Source organism: Bubalus bubalis, chromosome 2 (assembly GCF_019923935.1).
Source record: "Bubalus bubalis isolate 160015118507 breed Murrah chromosome 2, NDDB_SH_1, whole genome shotgun sequence".
In the NCBI taxonomy this organism is placed as follows: domain Eukaryota; kingdom Metazoa; phylum Chordata; class Mammalia; order Artiodactyla; family Bovidae; genus Bubalus; species Bubalus bubalis.
In genome coordinates, this window is record NC_059158.1 from 173,870,758 (window position 1) to 173,885,685 (window position 14,928).

At 42.7% G+C, this 14,928-nt stretch overlaps 1 non-coding gene across 1 annotated transcript; it reads left to right on the forward strand.

The window, feature by feature from the left end:
- Window positions 1-10,871: 10,871 nt before the first annotated feature.
- Window positions 10,872-10,943, forward strand: TRNAG-GCC. Its single transcript has one exon. It is a non-coding gene; the product is annotated as a tRNA-Gly (tRNA).
- Window positions 10,944-14,928: the final 3,985 nt, after the last annotated feature.

Sequence of the window (14,928 nt, forward strand, 5' to 3'; positions counted from 1 at the left end):
GACTGGTTCCAAATAGGAAAAGGAGTACGTCAAGGCTGTATATTGTCACCCTGCTTATTTAACTTCTATGCAGAGTACATCATGCGAAATGCTGGGCTGGATGAAGCACAAGCTAGAATCAAGATTGCTGGGAGAAATATCAGCAACCTCAGATAGGCAGATGACACCATCCTTTCAGTTAGCAGAAAGTGAAGAGGAACTGAACAGCCTCTTGAGGAAAGTGAAAGAGGAGAATGAAAAAGCTGGCTTAAAACTCAACATTCAAAAAACAAAGATCATGGCATTCGGTCCCATCACTTCCTGGCGAATAGATGGAGAAAAAATGGAAACAGTGAGAGACTTTATTTTTTGGGGCTCCAAAATCACTGCAGATGGTGACTGCAGCCATGAAATTAAAAGACGCTTGCTCCTTGGAAGAAAAGCTATGACTAACACCAGGCTCCCCCATCCCTGGGATTCTCCAGGCAAGAACACTGGAGTGGGTTGCCATTTCCTTCTCCAATGCATGACAGTGAAAAGTGAAAGTGAAGTCACTCAGTTGTGTCCGACTCTTAGCAACCCCATGGACTGCAGCCCACCAGGCTCCTCCGCCCATGGGATTTTCCAGGCAAGAGTACTGGAGTGGGGTGCCATTGCCTTCTCCGATGAGCAACCTAGACAGCATATTAAAAAGCAGAGACATTATTTTGCCAAAAAAGTTCCATCTATGATATGAGATTTGGACTATAAAGAAAGCTGAGTGCTGAAGAATTGATGCTTTTGAACTGTGGTGTTGGAGAAGACTCTTGAGAATCCCCTGGACTGCAAGGAGATCCAACCAGTCCATCCTAAAGGAAATCAGTCCTGAATACTCATTGGAAGGACTGATGCTGAAGCTGAAACTCCAATATTTTGGCCACCTAATGTGAAGAACTGACTCATTGGAAAGGACCCTGATGCTGGGAAAGATTGAGGGCAGGAGGAGAAGGGGACGATAGAGGATGAGATGGTTGGATGGCATCACCGACTCCATGGACATGAGTTTGAGCAAGCTTCAGGAGATACTGAAGGACAGGGGAAGCCTGCCATACTGCAATCCATAGGGTCACAAAGAGCTGGACATGACTGAGCAACTGAACAACAACAAACCACCTTAAAAACCTATTTCCTTAGGAAAGATTTTCTAAATGAAGTCTGAGTCAAAGGATATGATATTTCGCTGAATTTCTGTTGAGAAGTAGCCACTCATTGCCCTCTCACCAGCAGTGTTTGAGAGGATCTGTATTGTGTCCTCACTAGACGTTGTGATTGTTTTTTAAAAGCTAAAAATGTCACTAATTTGACATTACACTCTTCCTCTTCAGGGAAGTTCCTCACGCTTCCAAGTATAAGGCTAAACTGAACAGGAAGAGTTGTTTAGGAACATAGCCAGAATAAATAGATTCTAGAACTGGGAGAGACCCAGGGCATCTAGACCACTGGATCTCATCCTCATCATCATTATTTAGTAACAGCCTTACTCAGTCACTCAGTCATGTCCAACTCTATGCAACCCCAGGGTTTGTAGCCCACAAGTCTCCTCAGTCCATGGGCTGATTTTTAAAGGCAAGAATACTGGAGTAGGTTTCCATTCCCTTCTCTAGGGTATCTTCCTGACCTAGGGATTGAACCCACATCTCTTGAGGCTCCTGCATTGGCAGGCGGATTCCTTACCACTAGTGCCACCTGGGAAGCCGCTAACAACCTTCCTAGCCTGAAATAAAATTTGTGGGCTATTTTAGGTAGCTTAAAGACTCTAGATTTGTAGGCTAAAAGTCTATGTGATGTAGTGCTAACGTCTGTATGATGTAGTACTTCAGACCATATGATTCTTGGAGTAAATGTCCTGGGTTCAAATTCCTGCTCTGCTGCTTATTAGCTGTGTGAACTGGGGTACTGTTTTGTGCCACAGTTTTTCATCTATAAAATGGGGCCAATGATAGTATATACCTCATATGATTGCTTGAGAACTAAATTAGTATATTAGTATATATATTCATATATACATTGTAATCCTAATGGCGGAATTAGGATTACAATCTATATTAGGATTACAATGTATATTAGGATTGCAGTTTCCTACATGGAACAACAGACTGGTTCCAAATAGGAAAGGGAGTACGTCAAGGCTGTATATTGTCACCCTGCTTATTTAACTTATATGCAGAGTACATCATGAGAAATGCTGGGCTGGAAGAAGCACAAGCTGGAATCAAGATTGCCAGGAGAAATATCAATAACCTCAGATATGCAAATGACACCACCCTTATGGCAGAAAGTGAAGAGGAACTAAAAAGCCTCTTGATGAAAGTGAAAGAGGAGAGTTAAAAAGTTGGCTTAAAACTCAACATTCAGAAAACGAAGATCATGGCATCTGGTCCCATCACTTCATGGGAAATAGGTGGAGAAACAGTGGAAACAGTGTCAGACTTTATTTTTGGGGGGGCTCCAAAATCACTGCAGATGGTGACTGCAGCCATGAAATTAAAAGACGCTTACTCCTTGGAAGGAAAGTTATGACCAACCTAGATAGCATATTCAAAAGCAGAGACATTACTTTGCCAACAAAGGTCCATCTAGTCAAGGCTATGGTTTTTCCAGTGGTCATGTTATGGATGTGAGAGTTGGGCTGTGAAGAAGGCTGAGCGCTGAAGAATTGATGCTTTTGAACTGTGGTGTTGGAGAAGACTCTTGAGGGTCCCTTGGACTGCAGGGAGATCCAACCAGTCCATTCTGAAGGAGATCAGCCCTGGGATTTCTTTGGAAGGAATGATGCTAAAGCTGAAACTCCAGTACTTTGGCCACCTCATGTGAAGAGTTGACTCATTGGACAAAACTCTGATGCTGGGAGGGATTGAGGGCAGGAGGAGAAGGGGACGACAGAGGATGAGATGGCTGGATGGCATCACCGACTCGATGGACATGAGTTTGAGTGAACTCCGGGAGATGGTGATGGACAGGGAAGCCTGGCGTGCTGCGATTCATGGGGTCGCAGAGTCGGACACGACTGAGCGACTGAACTGAACTGAACTGAACTGACCCATAAGAAAAAAGAAGGAATTTATAATAAAATATATTTTACATTTGTAAATACCCGAGAGACTGCAATAGATGTTTACACCCACACAGAGAATCACCCTGAAAGCCATGGCTGTAAATGCAGTCTGAAGGCTGCAGCTGCTGCTGCTGCTGTTACGTCCTTTCCGTCTATTTGTGGCCCCATGGACTGTAGCCTGCCAGACTCCTCTGTTCATGGAATTCTCCAGGCAAGAATTCTGGAGTGGGTTGCCATTTCCTCCTCTAAGGTATCTCTCGGACCCAGGGATCGAACCCGGTCTCCTTCGGCTCCTATCTTGCAGGGGGATTCTTTACTGCTGAGCCACCGGGGAAGCCCAAGTGGCTATGTGTTGCAATTCAAACACTATAAGCACTTTGACTGGTGACAGCTCTTCCAAAAGCAATTCTCTAAATAGATCAAATTTGTTGGTTTTCATTTGAGTTGACCTCCTGGGAAGTATTTTTAAAAACCATGCTTGTATGTAGAATGGATGTAGATTCTAGGCTCAGATAAACTTACAGGTTTTTCATCTTTATGTGCAGTGGGGCACTTGAAAGTGGATCGCAAGAGGATTCTTTATTGTTGGGATATTAATATTTTCTAGATATCTAGAGTCCCTGGCCTCTTTCTCTAAAGGTCAGCATTCTGTAGTGGGTATTTCCTCACTGAGAACTACTGAAATTATTCCAACCATCTCATTTTCCAAACCAGGTACTGAGGCTTAGAAAAAGTTTCCTTTTTTTTTTTTTTTTTGATACCTGAGCCTTAAGACATAAAGCTTAGAAAGTACTGACAGCTGAATGTTCTGCCTTTTGGGCCGAAGAACTGGAAGGGAATCAATCTGTGGGAAGGTTAGAAAGAGGCATATGAAGAGTCAGAGACGAGAAAGAGAGAGAGAGAGAGAGGAGAGTGTATTTGCAGCAGTGGCAGGTGGGCACCAGATGCTTTTGGGGTCCAGCTGCTAACCTGGTCTCTCTGTGCGGATGTGCCCATGTGTATGTCCTGTTTATTAAAAATCAATTTCATTGAGGTATAATTCACGTGCAACAAAAATCATTGCTTTTAAGTATTTAGATTCAAAGAAATTTGATGAACTTTAATGCCGTAGACAGTCATGTAATTACCACTACAATCAAAATCAAGAATAGTTCCTTCAATCCTCCAAGCATAACCTGTGGAACTTGAGTTCCGCGTGATACTCCATGATTCTTTTTGTTTAAAAAAAGCCTTGTTGAGCTTATAGACAATAAAGCTGCACGTATTTAAAGTGTGTAACTGGATATTTTGACATATGTGTATACCCATGAAACCGTCACTCTAATCAAGATGGTGAACACCTCTATTACCCCCAAATTTCTTCCACTTCTTTGTAATCCTTCCCTCCCATCCCTCCTTACCTCAACCAGAGAAACCACTGACCTGCTTTGTGTAACTATAGATTAGCCTGCATTGTCTAGGGATTTTTATAAACGAAATCATGCACTCCTTTTTTGGTCTGCCTCTTTTCATTCAGCAATTTATTATTATTTTTTTTTACATTTATCCATATTGTTTGTTGCAAGAATCAGTAGTTAATTGCTGAGTAGCATTTCACTGGGTGGATATGCCACAATTTGTTGGACATTTTGGGTTGTTTCCAGCTTGAGATTATTACAAATAAAGTTGCTCTCAGCATTCATGTACAGGTCTTCATGGGAACATAAGATTTCTTTTTCTCTTGGGAAAATACCTAGGAGTGGAGTGGTTGCATCCTATGCTATCCTTATGTTGTTATTTTTTTAAAAACTTCGACGTGTTTGCAAAACATCCATTCGCAGCATTATCTTATTTTATTTCTTTGGCTGCGTGGCTTGTAAGATCTTAGTTCCCCAACCAGGGATCAAACCTGGACCCCCAGCATTGGAAGCACAGCATTCTAACCACTGGACTGCCAGGGACTTCCCACCGTTCTGTTATTCTTTTTTAAATTAAAAAAAAAAATTTATTTATTTTTGTTTTGGCTCTGCTGGGATCTTCATTGTTGCGTGGGTTTTCCCTGCTTGTGGGTTTTCTCTACTCTCTAGTGGCGGTGCACAGGCTTCTCTTGTCGTGGAGCCTGGGCTGTGGAGTGCAGGCTCGGTAGTTGTGGTTCACGGGCTTAGTTGCTCTGCGGCACGTGGCATCTTCCCAGACCAGGGATCGAACCCATGTCTTCTACATTGGCAGGTGGTTTCTTTACCACTGAGCCACCAGGGAGGCCCCACCTTGCGATATTCTTAAGAATCTATTTTCCTTTTTGGCTGAAACTGATCAATTTAGGATCAGTCAAGGCCCTCCGCAGGAGACGGACTCAGTTCCTCCTCTCTGAGTGTCTCCGAGCTGCCTCTGGTCCTGTGTGAGCCACAGTGCCCCTTCCCTTCCTGAGCACGTCTCAGTGGAGAAGCTGTGTCGGCTTACATAAGCACACTGACCTCTTGCCTCTTGCCAGAGTCTAAAATCATGAAATCTTTTGCAAGCGTGCTTTCGCTGCCTCTGGACTATTGGAATGTTAAGTGCCAGTGGAGTTGTCTGACTTAACAGTCTGATCAAAATACGCCTGTGGATGGACAAGGTGAGTGATTGACTCTGTGGAAGGAGAGCCTTAGATGAAAAGACGGTTTGAGGAACAGGGAGCCATCGGGATGAGCTGAGAACGAGGCTCATGCATTCAGAGCAGCTTCAAGACAGTGGCAGCATGCTTTCACATTTGAGTTTATTTCTGAAAAAGGAATGCATTCAGATGGCTCAAAAATTTGAGAGCTTGGGTGGGTATACAGCATTGTGAAAGGCCTGTCTCTTACCCACATCCCCACTTCCTCTTCCCGGAGGCAAACCACAACTCCTCCCTCCCCAGGTCTTGTTTATCCTTCCAGAGATTTGCATATACTAAATACACAAATACACATGTGTACCTCTTGTGTGTGTGAAGCACTTTTACACAAGTGCTAACAGGCCAAGCACATTGTCGTACGTTTTGATTTTTATTCACTTTACTTATCTTACTTAGAACTTGTACATAGTACGGTGAAAAGAGTCTGCTCATTCTTTTTTTTTTTTTTTAACATTTACATAGAATTCTACTGTGCTGGATTTAACCTGTTGAGGCAGCATTTGACCACCAGTATTGGTATGACAACAGTTGACAGGGTGAATAATTTTAGTTTGCACAGTAAATCATATCAAAGTTATAGGTGGATTCTCTAGGCCTGCTGGGCTGTGATGTCATTTCAGGGAAGGCAGACTAAGGGGAAGGTAACATTTCTGAGCACTTGATATGCCGAAGGGCTCATAAAGCAGTGATTCTTCTACTTTGGTGTCTTGGAGAATTACCAGGGGAGCTAATTAAAAGTGAGGCCAACCAGGCGCCCCCCTCCTTCACAGCCCCAGAAGTTCTGATTCATTGGAGCTGGCAGTGGAGGGGAGCACAGATTTTCATAAAGGTAGTCCTCAGACTCGGCTTTGAGGAAAGCCCGGCTCTGCAGAGGGAAAAGCAGAAGAAGTCACTGAGGAATTCATTAATTCAAATTCTTAAAATCATTTCATTCCTATATTTTTAAACCTGAGAAGAATTCATGAAGGAGAAAATAATGTTTTCAAACAGTCTGGAAGGCTCTGCAGTCTCCCCACCCCTGCCTCCCAGTTCTCTCTCCTTAGAGACAACAGTTTCTTTCCTGGTGGCTCAGTGGTAAAGAATCTGCCTTCCAATGCAAGAGATGCGGGAGACACGGGTTCAATCCCTGGCTCGGGAAGATCCCCTGGAGGAGGAAATGAAAACCCACTCCAGTACTCTTGCCTGAAAAATTCCATGGACAGAGGAGGCTGACGGGCTAGAGTCCATGGGGGTCACAGGGAGCCTGACTGAGCAGTTGAGCACGCTGCCAAGTTCTACAGCACTGCAGGGAGCACCTCTGTGACTGAGGAAGTAGGCCTGTTCCTCGTTAGAGGCAGCGAGAAGAGCACTTTTCTCACTGTTTGAGAAGGGCAACAAACTTGGATTTGGGAGTGCTGGGTCAAATGCCTTAAATATCAGTGACTCCCTGTAGGCCAGGAACTGAGCTCAGGATTTTCCATGCATTATTTTCCTTAAGGAGAAGACTCTTGAGAGTCCCTTGGACAGCAAGGAGATCCAACCAGTCAATCCTAAAAGAAATCAACCCTGAAGATTCATTGGAAGGACTGATGCTGAAGCTGAAGCTCTTATACTTTGGCCACTTAGTTCGAAGAGCTGACTCACTGGAAAAGACCCTGATGCTGGGAAAGATTGAGGGCAGGAGGAGAAGGGGGCAACAGAGGATGAGATGGCTGGCTGGCATCACCGACTCACTGGGCATGAGTCTGAGCAAACTCTGAGAGATAGTGAAGGACAGGGAAGCCTGGCGTGCTGCAGTTCATGGAGTTGCAGGGAGTTGGACATGACTGAGTGACTGAACAACAACAATAGTCTCAGTTAACCTTTCAACGAACCTTTTTACAGAGAGCAAAACCAGGCTGAGAGATTTAGTTACTACCTGGAGTGGGGGTGGTGTGGGGCTCACACAGCTAAAGGAATGAAACCAGGGTTTTGAATTCGGGTAAAACCCTTGGTCTTAAACACTGTTTGGAGGACCAACCACTTAGTCACTGGGCATTTGGAGAAAAGCTCTTCACCACCTGCACTTCTCAGGCCTCCATCACCCTTGGTGGAAACCACACATCGATTGTCTTTTACCCGCTTGGGAGCTTTGTGAGGACATGTCTGCATGTTGTTCTCCTCTGTAGGTGGAGCACCTGCCCTCGGGATGGACAGCGGGAGCCCAAAAAAGGACTCCTCCGATGGGGTTTAGGTAGAATCCAAGAAAGGTGAAATCCCATAAATGGCAGTTCCTCAGCCCAGTAATTTTTTTAGAATTGTTGTAATTAAAAAAAATGTATTTATGTGTTTATTTATGGCTGTGCTGGGTCTTCGTTGTTGCATGGGCTTTCTCTAGTTGGGGCCAGTGGGGGCTACTCTCTAGTTGCGATGCATGGGCTTCTTATCATGGGGGCTTCTCTTGGTGGGGTGCATGGGCTCCAGAGTGTGTGGGCTTCAGTAATTGCTGTTCATAGGTCTACTTGCCCCATGGCACAGGAAACTCTCCTGGAACAGGGAGGAACCTCTGGCCCATGAGTTGGCAGGTGGACGCTCAACCACTGGACTATCAGTGAAGTCCCTAGAATTGTTTTAATTTTTAATAAGTGTGTTCTCATTACAGACGGATGTATGCTCAATATAGTTCAGAAAATAATTTTTTAAAATCTAAATATCCATAATTGCATCACCAGGAAAAAATCCTTGACCTTTCCCTCATCTTGTCTGCCCATTTTATATACACATATGTATACACACACACACACATGTATATATCTGTACATATTATATGTTATAAATAACATCATATGGACTTCCTGGGTGGTGCTAGTGGTTAAGAACCTGCCTGCCAATGCAGAAGACATAAGAGATGTGGGTTTGATCCCTGGATTGGGAAGATCTCCTGGAGGAGGGCATGACAACCCACTCCAGTATTCTTGCCTAGAGAATCCCATGGACAGAGGAGCCTGGTGGGCTATGGTCCATAGGGTCTCACAGTCAGATATGATTGAAGCGGCTTAGCACACATGCATGCACATTACATCATATATATAAAATGTAGGCAGGCAAGGTCATTGTATATATGTATGTATAATAGTATATGATGTATATATATATATATAATATGTATCTACCTATCTACCTATATATCATTGACCATTGCTCTCCTATTTCCCCTGTTAAACAGGCTGAATAATCTCCACTTATAGGGCTCCAAGGAGGTCCCTGGGGGATTTTTGCCAGCATAGTGTCAGACCCACACTGGCTTGGTTTTTCTACGTGAAAGGAAAAAGATGGCAGTATTTCAGGGAATTCGGGGGGCTAGGCCTGCCTTGAGCCTCCAGCCTTATCTATTACTCTGCGGTGCTGACTGCAGGGTCATCAGTGACCGCCGGGTCACAGCAGGATCCTCAGGAGCCCTCACTCTGGAAGAGACACGGTGTTCTCAAGGGACCCACATGTCTGCTCCCTGTGCTCTTCCTAATCTCACAGTAAACAAACATCTTGACCTCCGATTTCTCTACAGTTTCCCTTGATTTTGGTTACTGTGGGTCAGTCCTCTGGAGATAGAACACTTCTGGGGCACTCACAGACTTTAGCTTTTACTTTTGCAGAGTGGACCCAGCCTGAACAACTGCCAGCTTCCCTGACAGATTTACTGTCTTCTCTCTGAGCCCCAGGAGCATCCACAGCTGTAGGGCTGTGGTAGATTACATTTCTGTTTAAATTATTCACTGTCCATCCTGGAGGAGGGTTATACTACGTCTTTATTCTGTTGAATTCAGGAGTGGCCGTGAGATTTGATTTGGTCAATAAAACGTTGGTGCCAATGGCCATGTCACTTGTAAACAGATGTTTTCAGCCAGCTTGTGGTCTGCTGTCTTTTTCTTTCTTTCTACCATGAGTCCAGCAATGTCCCTGAGAGGGTCTGCCCCTTCAGCCTGGTCTGACAATGACACGGAGTAAGCACAAGTTGACCTAAGATGACATTTGACATGAGTGAGAAGTCCTTATTTGTCAGAGAAAAAAGAAACTGTCCCTGACATCTTGAGGTCATTTGTTAACTACAGCATAATCGAGTCCATCCTGCATCTCTGTTACACTGGCCTCGGGCATGTTACTCGATCTCTTTGAACTTGACCATCCCCATCTGTAAAATGGGGAAAATTGTCCTTACTTCCTTTACAGGGTTTTTTGAGGCTTTTATAAGCAATGAGTTGAAAGCACCTGGCCTAGATCCTAGAACTCAGTAACTGCTTATTAAATGCTAGGTGAATCTCAACCTAATAAGCAACTGGAGAGAGACCAGACACAGACTGATATTTGGTGGCCTTCCCTTAAAAAGCCAGATAAGACACTGATTTCACAGTAGCACTATTCACAAAGCTAAAAGACAGGACAAGCCAAATATCCATAAATGGATGAATAAGTAAACAAAATGTGATGTAGACATACAATGTCATATTTATTATTCAGCCTAAAAAAGAAGGAAATTCTGACACAGGCTGCAGTGTGTATGAACCTTGAAGACATTATGCTAAGTGAAATAAACCAGACACAAAAGACCAAATAATGTAGAAGTCTCCTTATGTGACTGCGAGAGTAGTCAATTTATAGAGACAGAAATTAAAGTGGAGGTTACCCGGGGTTGGAAGGAGGGGGTTGGGGAAATTTAATGTGTGTAGAGCTTGAGTTTGTGAAGGTGAAAAAGTTCTGGACATGGAAGGTGGTGATGGGTGCTCAACAATGTGAATGCACTTAATACCACTGAGTGAATGAGTGAGTGAAAGTCACTCAATTGTGTCCAACTCTTTGCGACCCCATGGACTATACAGTCCATGGAATTCTCCAGGCCAGAATACTAGAGTGGGTAGCCTTTCCTTTCTCCAGGGGATCTTCCCAACACAGGGATCAAACACAGGTCTCCTGCATTGCAGGAGGATTCTTTACCAGCCAAGCCACAAGGGAAGCCCTAATACCACCGAACTATACACTTTAAATGGTTAAAATGGTACATTTTATATTATGTGTATTTTGTCACAATTTTATTTTTTTTAATTGAATCATTTGTCATTGTATTATTGAGTTGTAGAGTTCTTTATATGAATATGATATCATATATACCCTTATCAGATGTATAATTTGCAGTTACCTTCTCCCATTTTGTGTTCCCTGGTGGCTCAGAGGATAAAGCATCTGCCTGCCATGCAGGAGACCCGGGTTCGATCCCTGGGTTGGGAAGATCCCCTGGAGAAGGAAATGGCAACCCACTCCAGTATTCTTGCCTACAGAATCCCATGGACAGAGGAGCCTGGAGGGCTACAGTCCATGGGGTCACAAAGAGTCAGACACGACTGAGCGAGTTCACTCACTCTCCTATTCTGTGTATCATCTTTTCCACCTGAACTCTTGTTTAATCAATTTTTTTAAAATTTTAATCAGCATTTTTTAATTGAAGTATAATGTTCTTGCCTGGAAAATCCCACGGACACAGGAACCTGGCAGGCTACAGTCCATAGCGTCGCCAAGAGTCAGACACAGTGGAGACTGAGCACCAACCTATAGTTGACTTACAGTGTTGTGTTAATTTCTGCTGTACCGCAAAATGATTCAGTTATACAAATGTATATTTTCTCTTAAATACTCTTTTCCATTATGGTTTATCACAGGATATTGAATATAGTCCCTGGTGCTATAGAGGAGGACCTTGTTGGTTTATCCATTCTATATGTAATAGTTTGCATCTGCTAGCTTCAACCTCTTACTCCATCCTTCCCCCAACTCCCTCCCACTTGACAACCACCAGTCTTCTCTATGTCTGTAATTCTGTTTATATTTCATAGATAGTTCATTTGTATATTTTATTTTCATTTATTGCTTTACAATACTGTATTACTTTGTGCTGTACAACAGTGTGAATCAGCTATATGTATTGTGTTGTATTTTAGATTTCCCATTTAAGTATTTTATCACAATTCTGTAAAGCTGGATAAAGCTTCCTTTTTCTGAAAAAAAAACCAAAAACCCTCATTCCTTTTTTTAGTCTGCTTTGTGTTGGGCAGACCTCATTTGGAGTCTTCTCTTGCTCTGGGCCACAAAATTTTATCTTTTCCTTTATTATTATTTTTATTACACACATCACACATGGTCATCATTAAAAAAATTAAAATGCAGATAAGCAGAAAGAAAAGAAATTTACTCATGTACTCACCCTGCAAGGATAACCACTGTTAACGATTTGGTATATCTCATTCCAAACAGTTTTCTAAGCACTTACACATATAATTACACATGCATCTATATGCATTTATACAAACTTACATTTAAACATAAAATCAGGTCATATTATATACAATGACATAAAAATCTGCTTTTTAAAATACAAAATAATAAATACACGAACAATTTTCCACATTAACAAGTATAGATATGCATTATAATTTTATTTTTACTATTAACTTATTGCATTGAATTTTATTTATTTTTAAATTTAATTTTATTTAAAAAATTATTTGTTTTGGCTGCAGTGGGTCTTCATTGCTTCACAGGGGCTTTCTATAGTTGCAGGGAGTGGAGGCTACACTCTGGTTTCAGTCTGCAGGCTTCTCTTTGGGGTGGCTTATCTTGTTGCAGATCACGGGCTCTAAGGCACGTGGGCTTCCGGAGTTGTGGCCGGTGGACTCAGTAGTTGTGGCTCGCTCTGCATAGGCTTAGTTGCTCTGTGGCATGTGGTATCTTTCTGGATCAGGGATAGAACTGCTGTCTCCTGCGTTGGCAGGTGGATTCTTTACCACTGAGCCACCAGGGAAGCCGTGGATGTAACATCTTTATTTAACCAATTCCCCATTGATTGACATTAGGTTGTTCCCATTTGTTTTTGTTATTATAAGCAAGCCTGTGGCAAATGTAATAATAATGGTATAACTTATTATTTCCTATACCAGATTCCATGCTAAACTCTTTTCAAATTATTATTTAATCTTCACAAGAATCCTAGAAAGTAATACAGTTATAATCTCTGTTTTATAGGTGAGGAAACTGCAATTCACAAAGGTTAAGTCACTTGTCTATATCATCCAGCAAGTGACTTTCAACACTGAATGGAGCTCTGCCTGGTATATTGCAGTCCATCCTCTTTCCTCTAAATTGTGCTGTGTCCCAACTCCTGAAATAGGGCTCCTTAAATTCCCTCTCCTGTGGCCACAGAATGGGAGGGATTTGTGGGCAAGGAGCCTGCAAAGTCCCCCATCTAACTCTTTTGAAACCTAAATGAAGCCAAAAATTTGTGCACCCATTTTCCCTTATGAAAGTTTACATACTCGCCAACAAGGATACCATGTCTTCCCTGGGGACTGTCCAGGAGGTCTTAGATCTAGGTCATCAGTCAGGGAGCAGACCCAGAACTGCCTGGGTCGTGTGCTCTTGATCTGCAAGTTTGTCTGTTGTCTGCTCAACCCCAGGAGACACACTGGGTGCTCTCCCAGTTTCTCTCTAGTTGAGGCTTAGACGTTGGCCAACCCAACCCAGAGTCTTGTGCTTCCTTGCCCAACAAAGCAGGTGCTCCTGTGGGTCCAGGCCTTTGGCCTCCCTGTGTACAAGTAGCAGCCACTAAGGGTTGATTGTTTGTCCGCTAGCTACCTGGGCAACTGCTCCTCTAGATACAGAACCTGCTTCCCCTTGTTTGTACAAGAGGGAGTTACAAAGCATGTTAAAAGGCAAGTTAAAATTACAAGTTAAAAAGTATGTTGTTAGGTTAATACAAATTTAGAATTGTTACATCTTCCTGGTAAATTGGATTTTTGTCATTATGAAAGGACCACATCTCTCCATTATGAAATATTTTTTACTTCAAAGTCTGTAATTTTATTATGTTATTCTGTAACTTATGTAGCCATGTCAGCTTTCTTTTGTTTCAGTTCAGTTCAGTTGCTCAATCATGTCCAACTCTTTGCTACCCCATGGACTGCAGCACACCAGGCTTCCCCGTCCATCACCAACTCCTGGAGCTTACTCAAACTTATGTCCATTGAGTCGGTGATGCCATCCAACCATCTCATCTTCTGTTGTTCCCTTCTCTTCCCGCCTTCAATCTTTCCTAGTCTCCTTCTCCAGTGAGTCAGCTCTTCGCATCAGGTGGCCAAAGTATTGGAGTTTCAGCTTCAGCATCAATCCTTCCAAGGAATATTCTGACTGATTTCCTTTAGGATGGACTGGTTTGATCTCCTTGCAGTCCAAGGGACTCTCAAGAATCTTCTCCAACACTGCAGTTCAAAAGCATCAATTCTTCGGCACTCAGCTTTCTTTAGTCCAACTCTCACATCTATACATGACTACTGGAAAAAACCATAGCTTTGACTAAATGGACCTTTGTTGGTAAAGTAATGTCTCTGCTTTTTAATATGCTATCTAGGTTGGTCATAGCTTTTCTTCCAAGGAGTAAGCATCTTTTAATTTCATGGCTGCAGTCACCATCTGCAGTGATTTTGGAGCCCCCCCAAAATAAAGTCTCTCACTGTTTTCATTGTTTCCCCATCTATTTACCATGAAGTGATGGGACTGGATGCCATGATCTTAGTTTTCTTTTTTTTTTTTTTAATTTTATTTTATTTTTAAACTTTACATAATTGTATTAGTTTTGCCAAATGTCAAAATGAATCCGCCACAGGTATACATGTGTTCCCCATCCTGAACCCTCCTCCCTCCTCCCTCCCCATACCATCCCTCTGGGTCCTCCCAGTGCACCAGCCCCAAGCATCCAGTATAGTGCATCGAACCTGGACTGGCAACTCGTTTCATACATGATATTTTACATGTTTCAATGCCATTCTCCCAAATCTTCCCACCCTCTCCCTCTCCCACTGAGTCCATAAGACTGTTCTATACATCAGTGTCTCTTTTGCTGTCTCGTACACAGGGTTATTGTTACCATCTTTCTAAATTCCATATATATGCGTTAGTATACTGTATTGGTGTTTTTCTTTCTGGCTTACTTCACTCTGTATAATAGGCTCCAGTTTCATCCACCTCATTAGAACTGATTCAAATGTATTCTTTTTAATGGCTGAGTAATACTCCATTGTGTATATGTACCACAGCTTTCTTATCCATTCATCTGCTGATGGACATCTAGGTTGCTTCCATGTCCTGGCTATTATAAACAGTGCTGTTTTCTGAATGTTGAGTTTTAAGCCAACTTTTTCACTCTCCTCTTTCACTTTCATTAAGA